The 13587-nt window shown below is 39.8% G+C and overlaps 1 protein-coding gene across 1 annotated transcript in view; it reads left to right on the forward strand.

Moving 5' to 3' along the window:
• The first annotated feature begins 10734 nt into the window (after window positions 1-10734).
• The window catches only part of TTC29 (tetratricopeptide repeat domain 29), a 152320-nt gene continuing 149467 nt past the window's right edge, over window positions 10735-13587 (forward strand). Inside the window, exons 1-2 of the mRNA XM_081090701.1 lie at window positions 10735-10886; window positions 11526-11568. The gene's annotated coding sequence lies outside the window, so the exon portion shown is untranslated. The remainder of the gene's footprint in view (window positions 10887-11525; window positions 11569-13587) is intronic.

A 13587-nucleotide genomic window follows, 5' to 3' on the forward strand; every position in this document is an offset into this window, starting at 1 on the left:
AAAACTGATATGTAAACAAGTAATAATGGCTTACAGCCTGGAAGCAAGAGATCACGTAAAACCAGTAAAAGGTGGCAGTCGACCAGTAGACCAGTAGAATAGGTTTGCCAGGGCTAGATCTCTGGCTCAAATGGAAACAGGGGCAGTGGTGAGGGGGAAATGGAACAGCCTGCCCCAGGTAGGAGCTGTCCACAAAGAAGGCTGCCTGGGACTTCAGTGAGACTTGTTTTACTATACCTACACCACTGCCATTCTCCAAATTTCAAGTAAATATTAAGTATATATTACAAATTATGTTATGAATATTATTGAGCATAGTGATAATAGCCTATGGGTTTTGACGCTGACAAAGCCAAAATCATTTTCAATGTCAGAAGAACGTTTATATATTTCTTTAATTTTCTATTACATGTTAACACTTCCCCCTCCATGGTTTTCATCCCATTCCTGATTTATAATGCAACCAGTATTCCATTATCTCCTAATAGAGACCACCGATACTACGTTACAGACCTGTTTATTCATTGGCTCCGTGACATGCTCTCCCTGAATATGTCAATGACATCTCAAATGTAACATGTCAAAATAGCACCATGGATTTACCCTCTCTTTGTTCCACCTGAGAAACCCAACTTTAACTCTCTCAGATTTCTCCATTTCGTAAAGGAATCACCATACTTTCTGCTGCTGAATCCAAACATCTAGGATTAGGTAGACTGCATTCAAATTTTTCTTGACTCTTCTCCTTTTTTAATATATTCCATTTCTACTACTGTGATCAAAGCCACCTCATTATTTCACCTACATTAATGAATGCAATTGCCTTCTGAGAAGTCTCCCTATCTACTCCAATAGCCCACCCTTCAGAAGTAGCCAGGAAACTTTTAAATGTGTCGAAAAGATCATGGTACTCTCTTGCTTAAATTCTCTAATGACTTTGTAACATACCTATAATGAAATCCAATTTTCTTACCATGGCCTAAGGTTCTATGTAGTCACCCTTCTACCTCATCTCATATATGTACCTCTCCCCTTGGATCACTGCCCTCCAACCAAATGTGTTCTAACCTTGGGCCATGCATTAGTTTTCTATGCTCTGTAACAAATTGCTAAAAACTTAACAACTGAGAACAACACATCTATTACCACATAATTTCTGTGGATCAGGGCTTAGCTGGATCCTCTGCTTAGCCTCTCACAAGGCTACAATCAGGCATTGGCCAGGGCTGTGTTCTCATTTGGACTCTCTACTAAGGTAGCACCTGCTTCCCCACTGGTGTGGTTTTAGGAAGCTTTGGGTTCTTTGTGGCTGTGAGATGCATGGTAGCTTGCTTTTACAAAACCAACAATACATAAGCCCTGGCCAGGTAGCTCAGTAGAGTGTCATCTTGATATGCCAAGGTTGCTGGTTCCATTCCTGGTCAGGGCGCATACAAGTAGCAACCAATGAATGCATGAATAAGTGGAACATCAAAGCCAACAACATGAGAGAGGAAGACTAGAGCGATTCTAATAGATCAAGCCTAATATCACATTAATCATGGAAGTGACAGCTTATCATTTTTGCCATATTCTGATTTTTAGAACCAAGTCACAGATATCACACACACAAGGGGATGCTGTGGACATGAAAAGGAGGCAATCACAAGAGGTACCTGAACTGTCTGCCACGTGTCAACATACCAATTTTGCTCCCACCTCTGGAGCTTTGCCTGTTCTATACCATCTACCCATGACTCTCTTCCCCCAGATCACTCTTCTACCTGACTTCATCATAGTTTTCTTTCTTTTTAAAAAAATTTAAATTCTTTATTGTTTAAAGTATTACATATGTCTCCTTTTCCCCCCATAACCTCTCCCTGGCCATTCCCACCCCCCAGTACATTCCCTCCTCCTCCCCTCCTATTGCCTATCACCATGGGTTATGCTTATATGCATGCATACAAGTCCTTTGATGGTTCCCTTACCCCCACCCCTTCCCTGTCTTCCCTCTGAGGTTAGACAGTCTGTTCAATGCTTCTGTGTCTCTGGATCTGTTTTTGTTAATCAGGTTATGTTGTTCATTATATTCCACAAGTGAGTGAGTATGTGATATTTCTCTTTCTCCGACTGGCTTATTTCACTTAGCATAATGCTCTCCAGGTCCATCCATGCTGTTGCAAGTGGTGAGAGTTCCTTCTTTTGTACAGCAGCATAGTATTACATTGTGTAGATGTACTACAGTTTTTTAATTCACTCATCTGCTGATGGTCACTCTGGCTGTTGCCAAATCTTAGCTATGGTGAATTGTGCTGCTATGAACATAGTGGTGCATATATCCTTTCTGATTAGTGTTTCTGATTTCTTGGGATATATTCCTAGAAGTGGGATTACCAGATCAAATGAGAGTTCCATTTTTAATTTTTTGAGAAAACTCCATACTGTTTTACACAGTGGCTGCAGCAGTCTGCATTCCCACCAGCAGTGCACGAGGGTCATCATAGTTTTCATTCAGATTTTACTTCAAATGTCACTTTTACACGGAGGCCTTTTCTAATAGTCCAATCTAAACAAACATCCTCTAACACACACACACACACACACACACACACACACACACACACACACATCTAATGTAATTACCTCATTTTTATTCTGATTCATAGCCCAGAAAACATCTTATTTATTTACTAGAGGCCTGGTGCATGAATTCGTGCATCAGTGGGGTCCCTCAGCCTGGCCTGCGGGATCGGGCTGAAACCAGCTCTTCGACATCCCTTGAGGGGTCCAGGATTGCAAGAGTGCACAGGCCAGGCTGAGTAACCCCACCAGTGCATGACTGGGGCCGGGGAGGGACATGAGATGTTGGCCAGCTGCAGAGGGACCACGGGAGGGTTCCAGGGCATGGCTGGCCCATCTCGTTCAGTCCTGATTGGCTGGACCCTGATCGGAGCATCTGCCCTTTGGTGGTCAGTGCACATCATAGCAACTGGTCAACCAGTCGACTGTCTGCCCCCTGGTGGAAAGTGCACATCATAGCGAGCAGTTGAGCAGCCTTAGCATATCATTAGCATATGATGCTTTGATTGGTTGAATGGAAGACTGGACACTTAGCATACTAGGCTTTTATTACATAGGATTTACTATCTGTCTCCCATTTCCTCCACTAGAATATCATGCCCACTAGGCCCATTAGACTGGAGAACTGTGTGTCCTGATTAGAACCATATTTTCAGTACTTAGAAATGATAGGCAATAGCAAAACTAGTATTACTGGCCAAATTTAATGTAATATTCTACTAAACAGCTTATAATTTATAATTTTACTTGGTATAAAGAATTGAAAGAATTGTAAGATTCCCATTTGAAAAATTTAAAAATAAATTTATCAAACCTTGTTCTAAAAATTAGTCTGCTAATGAGAGTAGCAAAGTGCAAAATGCAGTGCTTGTGAGTCTGAGGTCTGAATTAAAATCTATAATTACTTTCATTTTCTTATTTTAGAAGGATTATGAAGAAAAAATACAACTTATAATTTTATATCTGCAATGATAATTTCATTTCTAAATATATATTACCTATTTACATGAGCTGTATTCATGTATATATGAATTTTGCAGACTCTAAGCACAACATTCTATCTTAACTTAGATAATTGCTATGTCTTTTCCAGTTGGAAAAGTAGAAAATTTGAACAGCTGTAATACTCACTGGGATAAAAAGAGATACTGAAATAAGTTGCTCTGTAAAGTTTCATAGAAGGCAGTTTTCTATGGAAACACTAGCTCAGTGTCTAGTTTACAGCTTTGCAGATTTAAAGGCAAATATTTACCAGTTCACCAAGACATAATTAAGAAGTATAAAATGATTTATATTAACCAAAATTTTAAAAAGACTAATTAATATACCTGATTGCCAATTTATGTTCAAATCTGTATTTGGCAAGGCAAAAATCCTGGGTGTTATTTAGGGTATAACTGCCTATTTAACAGTAGAAAGCAAATCATAGAAAGTCACAGGTGAGCACAGAATGAGAAAGGAGTCAGATGTCCTTAAAATATACATCTGCCAAGCTTTGAAAGCCTGCAGGATTGCCATACTCTAAGGCTGTCCCTGGCTAGGTAGGGACTTTGCCAAGCCTCTCTGGAGACTTGTAAATTCTTCCTCATCCACTGCCTTCTGCTGTTTTTATCAGTCATAACATTGTCTCCTCTAGGAAACTTCTATTCAGGGGAATCAATTATCGACACAACTTTCCAAAAATACAACTGGGTCTTTATAACCGTAAGTCCTCAGTCTTAGTGGCAACACTTTACAAGTGATTTCATATAATGCGCTACTTTTATAGATGCAGAGCCCTCTTTAGTACCTGTAGCTTCTTATGGAATCAACTATATGCATTATTCTTTACTTGATTAAATAATTATCTGCTTAAATGCTTTTGGTGGCACTAATCCAGAAGAAAGGAAAAATATTTTCATTCTGAATTTCATCAATACTTTAGAAGAATAAGCTATTGGAAAACATCTTCAATTTTATCACAATTTTCAACTTCTTTTCCCCTCTGGAACAAAAGATGATAGAGGGGGAAATGGAAACACTGAAATTCACGATTTGAGTGTCAGATTTCTTGAAAATATTTTACTCTTCCTTCCATGGATTGTTGGAACAGTGAAAACTGACGGATGTGCTCTTCTGGAATTTGTGTGTTTAATGAGTTGCTGGATGAGCTCTATCTACTGAGAACGATTATAATGGTGGTTTATTTGATCTTTAGCAGCGCTGCCGTCTCCATCTCATCATTCAATATGAATGTTTAAAAACAGAAGAGGTAATTTAGAGAATTTTCTAGGCTTATTATGTATTAGTTATGTATTAGGGAACCAGCAGACATCTTCAACCAAGTAAGTTTCTGTTTTTACAAAAAATATGCCTTCTATGATTTTCATGCAAAATTAAGTGCATAAAGTTAAGTTCATTTTATTTGTGGTAAACTCTTATTGAGTTCAAACAGCCTAATCAGAGTTTCTTCTTTCCACAAAACCACCCACCTACCATTTCAAAAGCACTTCTGGGATCAGAAGACAGGAAGGTATGAGACTGAAAAAATAAAGGAAGACACTGAAATATTCAGGAATTTGAGAGTCATTATCTTTTTGTAATTTAATGAGGTTTCTCTAAGTTTTCCTCCCAATCACCAATGGAAAGTTCATGCCATGCATTTCTACGTGACCTATATAAAGTGCTGTGCTCTTCCTGTTGGGATTGGCAAAGGGCAGCCTGAGTGAAGAGAGAAGCACACGAGGGTTTCAGAAGGCAGGACGGTGAATCCAGGCTGGACAGGATGCCGAGACCATGCTGCTCTTTCTAGAGAGAGGATGTTAGTGAAAGATACACTGATTCAGGGCAAGTGGGAATATACGTATAAGCAGCACATTAATGAGGTGAAAGGGACAGGGTGGTTGGGTGGGTGACATTGGAAGTTTCCATAATGAATATAGCTTGCTAATCAAAATAATTGCTATTGTCATTCGGTGGCAGTCAATCAGATGATATTAAGATTGTATTAATACTGTGATCTGGAAGAGTTGCTAGGAGACCTCTCACCTTCAAAGGGACCATTCCCATCTGCAAAACATAAATAATCAAAGTCAGTAGAACATCATAATTAGGAGCAAGGCCTGTAGAGTCAGAAAATCTGAATATTTACCAGGTTTGTAGCTTATTAGCTGAGTAAACGTAAGCACTACAGCAGAACTCAGAACCTTCTGCACAACCATGGGGAGCTTCACAAAGCAGAGGCAGAGCTAACCCTGCTCAGGCTTGAAACAGTTACTCAAACAGTACAGTCAGTGTCTGGCAGATTGGTGCTGACCTTGAATGCATTCAAGGGCAACACGCTCTAGTCCAGGCAGTAGGAGCCAAAAGTTCTCTGAAATTACCCATTCAGAAGAGGTGGAGAATTAATCAGGATCTTAGTTGTAAAGATCAGAAATCAACTCGGGCTAATATATGCAGATACTATTTTATTAAAATCATATTGGATCACTCACAAAATATCCATAGAGCTGGAGACCATATATGAAGGTTTGACACAATACCCCAAATCATGCTTCATAATTGGTCCTATGAATACTCTCATACCACAGAGAGTTTGTGGGCACAGATGCCCCACCTTGGGCTTCTACCTCCATCAGTGCTGGCTCAGGGCCCTAAGCAGTGCTGCCTTTGAAAACGGGCCATGATGGCTGCCACTGCTCTCAGCCTTGCCATTCTCTGTGTGATCCTTATGTGTTTGTATGACTCACTGCTGGTTTTACAAACTGGCTGGGAGCCGGTACCAAATGAGGTATGGATTGCTGGGAAGCCTGAGGTCAGTACCAGAGGAGAAAGAGTCCGATCTGAGCTGTGAGTGTGAGTCCAGAGCAGAGAGAATACAGAACAGATTGGGAGTAGGATGGGAGATGGGCTGTGGTACTGGTCTAGGACTTAGGCCTTTAAGAAGACGAGGACTTCAGTCTAGTTCTCTCTGGTATTGGTGGAGATGGATCACAAAGCTTGAAGGCAAAGAAGCAGTTGTCTCTTTCGCCTGCCTGTCTTTACTTCAGTGAGTTCACTGAGGATATAAGTTAGCTTTATATTCCTACCCTAGCAGAGTACCTGGCTATTGAAATGCATGGATGGATAGATGGATGAGTGGATTTAGACTTTCAAATTTGGTGCGTAGGACTGCTATTCCATATGTTCCCCTCTTAAAACTAATTCAGCTTTTATTTATACCTTTATTTAATAAGTTCTTTCCCTCTGAGACTGTACTGGAAGTTGTAGTAGAATTTTACCAAATGTGATATTTGTCATCTTATTTATGACAGTCTTTGAAAATATCATTATATTCTATATTTTTGTTTAGACTCCCCCTTGCATATACACCATTAGATTTTTATCCTTGGAAAATGGGGGACTTCATTTCTGAATTATATTGAAAAAAATAATAATAGGCCTCTTAATATATATATGTGTGTGTATAAATATACATATATGCGATATTTGTATACATATAACTAGCTGGATAGAAGTATATATGTATATGTTTATTTTTATGCACAGACATAATTAAGGTTTAAGAGATTTGATAACTACTGAAGCATATTATTTTGTGAAGATTTGGCTCTATTTGTAGAAAACATTGCTATTGTAGGTTTATCCAGTCAATGGAGGCACAAGATAATGAGTAAATTTAACAATGAAGCATATTTTCAAATTCAAATGGCATTCTTAATTATGAGCAGATTTAGCAGTCTGCTAGAATTGCATCATAAGAACCAAAAGTAAGACTATGCTGAAAAAAAGGGGGCAAATATTTTTAATACCAACTGACATTTATATGACAAATACTGAAAGTTGTTTTTTTGTATACTTTGGGTTGAAAACAATGTGACTTATTAAAGGAAAAAACAACTGAAATTAGATTTAAACCAAGGAAATATGCATTAGATAGCAAACAAAGTAGCTTAGGTTTTCAAGGTAGGTCCTGAAGACTTTCCAGGCTTTTTAGAAGTTGATAACTTTAAGGATTTTTTCCCCCAAAGCCCTCAACTTTCAAATGTGCTCTTTCCCAACATTGGCATGCCTGAGTACCATGCCCACAGTCTACTGCTTCTCCTCCACACCTCTTTCATGATACAAAATCTTGCCAAAGGGACAATTTGAGAATGCATACTTTGCAATCTATTGCTGATTCTATTTGACTAAACCCGAAAAGCTAGTTTTGTAGTTTCTTTTAACTGCAAACACTTATGACAATTACAAGAATGTTATGCATATTGGTAAAAATCTATAAAAAGACTTTTGACTCTAAATTAAGTATAAAAATTACTTGCAAGCATCAATAAGCAACTGGCTTTTTGTTTTACCTTAGAATATCTAGTGCGTTACACACTGTTTATGTAAGATCAATAAATATTGACTAGATTTCTCCATCTAATTTATTCTACAAATGGAAAATATTTAAACCTCAAAAATATTTTATAGTTTCAATGAGTTCAAAACATATCATCATTGGACATAAATAGAATATTTTGGCCTCAAATTTTTTTAAATATATTTTTATTGATTTCAGAGAGGAAGAGAGGGGAAGAGAGAGATAGAAACATCAATGATAAGAGAGAATCATCGATAGGCTGCCTCCTGCAAGCCTCCCACTAGGGATCGAGCCCTCAACCCAGGGCATGTGCCCTTGACTGGAATCGAACCAGGACCCCTTAGTTCGCAAGCCAATGCTCTAACCACTGAGACAAATCAGCTAGGGCTGGCTTCAAATTTTTACGTGAATTTTATCAAATCTCTATGTAGCAATAGAAAATGAATGTAACTATATATGCTCTTTAGTGCAATTTCTTAATTGAATTTTAGAGTTTCAGCTATTACTTTAGAAAATGTATAATGCTCTAAAATGTTCAGTGTGAAACTTGATATTATCTTTAATGCTTACTAATTTGTGTTTTTTAAAACAAATTTTATTATTTTATTTTTTATCACCTAATACTTTCTTAATTATTGTGTAAACTAGTATTCTGTAGTTGTAAGTAATAGAAATCAACTCTGGTTAACTTTAGAAAAGTTAATTTATTGGAATGGTATCAGAGGCCTACAGAATCATTGTGAAGCTGTGAACTAGATTTGGGAAGGGCTGATATCAGGCAGATCCTACACCTGGAAACCAACAACTGTCGCTGTTACCACAGGGCAGGACACAGCTTCAAGGGGAGATCAGAGACCATCATTCAGATCAGCCTCCAAAATCCAAAGATATAAATATAAGCATTTTGGTTGAATATGCAAATTTCAACAAATTATCTTTTACATTAGAATACTTCTTAATCTAAGCTATCCCCAAACCTTACTGATGTGAAAGACACCTGTATTTCCATAAGGTATATATTGTTCCTTTTGCAAGTATTTATATTATCAAGGCATGGAATTACCTGCTCCTTCTTGCTCTCCGTGTTCTATTAGACTACTTGTCAGGGCAGTGATCCGGCATAATATTCTGCGAGATGGTAAGATAATCAAGGTCCCTGAAAACTAAATTGCAGCAAAGAGCCATAGTTGATAGATTTCTGAGTTGGAAAATAAAAGTACACTGCTAACCCTCCTAGGTAACAGCAAATCGCTTCTTTTTTCTTGCTATCAATCAGAATATGGGGTGGGGGCAGTAGATGCTACCTAACAGCAAGAAGGCTCTATTAGAAACAGTAGCACAATTTGAGTTACCATCTGGTCAACCTTTTATTCTTTAAGATATACATCTATGTTGTGCAGCTAACACAGATAATTAAAAAAGAATAGTCAAGGAGTTATCACTCCTAAAATTTTCAAGTCTGACATTTCCCCAGAAATGCAGTATTGCTTTTGATTTACTATTTTGGTAGGAAAGTACAGGGTTAGCTGGCAGCTGATCTTTTTGTTTATTTATCTCCAGGGATGCCTGGAGCCATGATACTCCCTTTGGCCAAGATAGGAATAAATGTACTTGCTAGTGATATATAATCACTATTTAAAGGTTGAAGCTCCCTTAATTCACCTGTACTACCTTGTCTACCTTGTTTATTAAAAATATATATTTGATAATCTGCATCTGTTTTACCTGATTATATAGCCTGGTTTTGGCTATGTGATCAGTGGTATATAAAAGACCCTTTGGTGAAAAGGAAAGCCTTTGTACACTGTTGGTGAGAATGTAAATTTATATAGCCATTATGGAAAATTAAAACTAGAACTACCATATGACTGACATTCTCACTTGAGGTATATAGCCAAAGTGCCCTTCAATGGATGAATGGATGAGTGGAAAAGAAAAATGGAAGATATATATATATATATATATATATATATATATATATATATATTACAAGTAGAATTGATTTATGGTTAATAGAATGACTTGTATTGCTGGCTCCCTCACCTGCAGTGTGTGACAGGAGGCAATGAATAAAAGCCTTGCTTTCTAGCACAGCTGTATTTGGGAATAAGCAACAGGCCTCACTCTTTTGTCCTCTGTATGTATGAGAGAATGAGCAAAGACGTGAGCTTCCTTGCACTTACAAGTGAGAGATGAGATGGAATGATGGGCTGAGATTAACAGGCTGACATTAATCAGTGTAAATATAAAATCTTGAGTTTCAGGTAAAAAATCACACACACACACACACACACACACACACACACACACACACAGATTCTATAAAGAGATCTTGGGTTTTTAGCTCACCACAACTCAAAATTAGATTTTCTTTCTGGAGAATACAAGGGAAAAGATGGCTCTGGCTGCAACTAAGGCTGAGGATGAGGGGAATGAATTGACTTAACTAGCTCGCTAAAGTGGCATCAGGTCATGGAGGTCAGGAATGCCAATCTGAGTGTTTTCCCATCAATCGTGTGGACAGCAGAGAAATGTTGGTGAATATTGAGAATGCAGCGCCATGAAGGAAATGTTTCGGGGCGGCAAATGCCAGGCCGTTGGTCTGGACCTAGAACGAATTTCTGAAAGCGGTCTCACTTTTGAAAGCTGCCTTGTTTGAAAAGCCTGCAGGGTCTAAGGGCCTCCCTGCCCCCGTCCCCAGCCCTCTGCAGGCCCCGCCCCCACCAGGCCCCGCCCCCGGGACGAGGAGTCTGGGAGCTGCCCCAATCCCGAGCCCCAGTGCAGCCTAACCCCGCCCCGCCCGCCTGCACCGCCCCCTCTGTATCCCTGGAGACGCTCCGGCGTCTGCTCGCCCAGCCCTGGCTTCGCCAAGTCCTGAAAACAAGAAGGGAAGTCGGGGCAGCGCCGGGCCCCTGCACCTGCCATTGGTGGAGGAGTCACTGAAGGGGAATGGAAAACCAGCGCTCCCCAGAGCCAGTCCACCGAGGTTCGTGACGCAGGGACAAGGCCGGGGCAGCGCTTCCACAGCTCCCAGGAGAGGCGGGCAGTGCCTTCCCTGCCCCCCACGGACCTTCCTCGCTGGTCTAGAGACTCCCCTCAGAGTTCCTCAGCTGGGGCCCTGGCTCGGCAGTGCACCTGAGCCTGTGAGGAAAAATTAGTTGGCCTGTTTAGAACCAGGCAGGAGCAGACAGGGACCTGAGGTGTCCTCAGTTTGGGTAAACGTAACACAATCTCATAAGTCTGAGCGATCAAGTGGTTATCCCTAATGTCGCATTTGTGTTGGAATAGAGGGTGGGGCAAAAATAGTTGTGAGCACCTGAAACACAGAGTTTATTCTTTATTAATTATTGTATTATTTTACATCTGAACAACTGTAAACCGACTTTTGCCCCACCCTGTAACATAACAATATAAGTAGTGGCGTTTCATTGATTAGTGATTAATTTATCCCATAGTGTCTATACTTTTTTTTTAAAGTTCCTCTAACCTCATAGTAAGTATTTGGTATTTGTTGTATGAATAACTTTTCATGATGTGGGGCGGGGAGAGAAATTGTTCTATTAACTAATTTAAATTTTTTTTTCCTTTTCTCCTTCGCTATTATTCTTTACTTCCTGATGTTCAGGCTGAAGTCTAGCTTGGAAAGATTTTCAGCAGAAACCTCCATTGTAAGTCGAGTGAATCATGCCTGTCTTCAAACACGTTCACTAATGTATATTTTGATTAACCCTCAGTAAATGTTCATTAGTAGGAAATCTATGTACTTAAAAACTTACCTAATTACCTCCCATGGAGTGCTAGAAGTGTCCAAAAATTATGATGTAGGAGATAAAAATTTAGTGACTCTTCAAACTCATGTTAATTTTAAAAATTCTTGTTGGGAGTGTAATTCTTTGTATTTCTTTGGTAGTTTTTTCAAACTTTCTTAGTAAGAGAGCTTGTGGTGATCATATGAAAAGTTCTCATTGTTATAAATGGTTTTGAACATAGTAAAATCCTATTTATTTTGTATTCTCTTGATGACAACTAATAAATTTGCTTGCTGCGGTTTGTTGGCTTTTACCCTAAAGTGCCTGATCTGGAGACAGTGGTCAGCCTCAGGCATTGTCACTCCTAAGCAGACTGCCCTGCACGATGCTAGGCCTCCCCTCCTCCCTGTGTATTTCCTGAGGAGGATCTCTCCTGGGAGAGTGGGCAACAACAGGGTTACTCTTTGAAGAATTTTACTTGGAGGCCAGAGATTTAAACTCACACTGTGGGACACATTCAGCCTGACCAGCGTTCTCAAACCTTTCATCCCGTGTTTCTCCATTCTCATCTGTCCTTGCATGTGGGGGCCAAATTTAGAGACTAAATATGACCGATACAAGAGCCAACCAGCAGATCAAAGAATCCACGGGCCATGAATTGGCTTCAGGCAGCCTTTTGATCTCTGTCTCAGCCCCTGTGGTGCCACATGCAGCGCGGCCCACTTGCTGGCACTGGGGGGGGAGTGGGGGGGGGTTGCCTCTGGGTCCTCCTCACAGACTGCTTCCCCCTCAGCTCCTGGGGCTAAGCTTGTTTTGGTACCAGCTAGAGCAGTGGTTCTCAACCTTGGCTGCACATTAGAATCACCTGGGAATCTTTTTAAAATCCTGATTTCTGGGCCTCACCCTCCGGAAATTCTGTTTCTTTGTTACTAATGTTGTGGCCTCACCCCATAACAAAGAAACAGAATTTCCGGAGGATGAGGCCCAGAAATCAGGATTTTAAAAAGATTCCCAGGTGATTCTAATGTGCAGCCAAGGTTGAAAACCACTGAGCTGGAGAAATACCTCTCCTTCTCTCCCTTACCGGAATCTGAACCATTGCCCTTCCTGCCTTTGCTCCCATCTTGTGTGATTTCCTCCGTGGTCTTGAGCTAGGAGAACCTCGATGAAGTGCCATGGTTAAGGATGTGTTCCATTTCTGCCTCAGGCTCGGGTACTTTCACTCCTCATGATTAGAGATCACCTAGGGGCTGGGGATACTGGTCATACCAGGAAAATGATACAGCTCAATTTAACAAACAGCAAAAAGCTTTCTTCACTCTGCAGGTAAAAGCAAGCCTGAAATAACAGGCCCCAAAGCATGCTTGCATTTTTTCTCACTTATTTTCCCTCTGGCTGTGTCTATATGCTAGATTACAACTATTCTCTAATTCAGCATAAATAAGACTGTATTTATTAAAAAAAGATAGTGATTACTTAAATGAGAAAATAATTTGTTACAGGATCCCTTTAAATATTTAATGCATTTCAAATATTAAGTGTGCAAAATTTCAGTACACACACAATCTATTATGGAAAACAAAATATGTGGCCATGTATTGTGAAAAACAAAAATCCCCTTTTTCAAAAGGCATAGGCAAGGTAAGCTGTGGGGTTTAGAGTGGGGAGGGAGCCTGTTTAACTGCCACCCTAACTCTGGCCTGAAACTTTGCAGCATAGATTGCTTGAGGGATATTTTCCCCAATATGCAGTTAATACCTTTTTTCTACTTTATCATTCAGCTCTGATCACCCCCCATTCAGAGTTTGTGCCTTGAGGCTTGCCAGCAGGGCTTGCAATACTTACATTAAACTAAATTTAAGAGTAAAGGTGCTCCTGCTGCTAATGTTCTCAGATCAGAGGAGAGCCAAATGAAGGAACTGGAAGCTGAAACTTTAA

This window comes from Myotis nattereri (assembly GCF_964212035.1).
Source record: "Myotis nattereri genome assembly, chromosome: 5".
Lineage (NCBI taxonomy): Eukaryota > Metazoa > Chordata > Mammalia > Chiroptera > Vespertilionidae > Myotis > Myotis nattereri.